Here is a 1,507-nt window from a genome sequence, read left to right as displayed (position 1 = left end):
GTCAGCAAGAACTTTCTGTTTAGATCACACATATATGCAGCCCCATCCCTGCATCTGGCACAGGGTTGGACACATATTAGAGACAAAGTAAGTGTGTTTTCAAAGAATGAAAAATAGAGCTTCCCTGGTGGTACAGTGGATGGGACTCTGCCTGCCAGTGCAGGTGACACAGGTTCCATCCCTGGTCCAGGAAGATCTCGCAGGCCACTGAACAGTTAAGCCCACGCACTGCAACTACTGCATCTGTGCTCTGGAGCCCATGCTCCGCAACAAGAGAACCCCCTGCAATGAGAAGGCTGAGCACCAAGACAAAGAGTAGCCCCACCTCGCTGCAACTGGAGAAAGCCCTCCTGCAGCAACAAAGACCCAGCACAACCAAAAGTAAACAATAATTTTTTTTTTTAATGAGAAAACAGATGATTGAATGTGGCATCTCCACTCACTCCTGTGGCTGTTTGTTGCAAGGTGTGTCTTATGTAATTGCCGGGTTTTCTACATGACTAGCTTTTAAAGAAAAAGGGAAAATACATTCAAGGTTATCCCTGTAACCATGTCTCTTTCAGTCATTTTCACTCTTGAGAGGAAGAAAGAAGCGGGGGATGTCTCTTAGCGGTACTGAAATGAGTGTGATTTTATTTTTGGCTCCTCTTTGCTGCATCCAGGCCTTCTGACTTCAGTGTGCATCAAGGTTACCTGTAGGACTTGTTAAACTCAGATGGCAGGGCACCACCCTCAGAGTTTCTGATGTAGTAAATCTAAAGAAAGAAAGTGAAAGAAAGTGAAGTCGCTCAGTCGTGTCCGACTCTTTGCGACCTGTGGACTATAACCTACCAGGCTCCTCCATCCATGGGATTCTCCAGGCAAGAATACTGGAGTGGGTTGCCATTTCCTTCTCCAGGGGATCTTCCCGACCCAGTGATTGAACCCGGGTCTCCCGCCTTGCAGGCAGACGCTTTAACCTCTGAGCCACCAGGGAAGCCCATAGTAAATCTAAAGTGGAATCCAAAAAGTTCCCAGGTGGGACTTAGCTGGTAGTCCAGTGGTTAAGAATCATTGTGCAATGCAGAGGACAAGAGATGAAACCCTAGTCAGGGAACTAAGATCCCATGTGCCACAGAGCAACTAAGCCCAAGCACCAAAACTACTGAGTCCAGGGCTCCAGAGCCTATGTGCCACAACCAGAGAGTCTGTGCATGCATGCCTGCTCAGTCGCTTTAGTTGTGTCTGGGCCTGTGTGACCCTATGGACTGTAGTCCACCAGGCTCCTCTGTCCATGGGATTCTCCAGGCAAGAATATTGGAGTGGGTTGCTGTGCTCTCCTCCAGCAGATCTTCCCAACCTAGGGGTTGAACCTGCATCTTTTAGGTCTCCTGCACTGGCAGGCAGGTTCTTTACCACTAGCACCACCTGGGAAGCCCCAGAGAGTCTGTGGGCCACAAGGAAAGATCCCACATGACTCAAGGAAGACCCAACACAGCCAAACAAATAAATTAAAAAAAAAAAAAAA

This window comes from Bison bison, unplaced genomic scaffold (assembly GCF_000754665.1).
Source record: "Bison bison bison isolate TAMUID 2011002044 unplaced genomic scaffold, Bison_UMD1.0 scf7180017864180, whole genome shotgun sequence".
NCBI lineage: Eukaryota > Metazoa > Chordata > Mammalia > Artiodactyla > Bovidae > Bison > Bison bison.
This window is presented reverse-complemented; position numbering follows the sequence as displayed.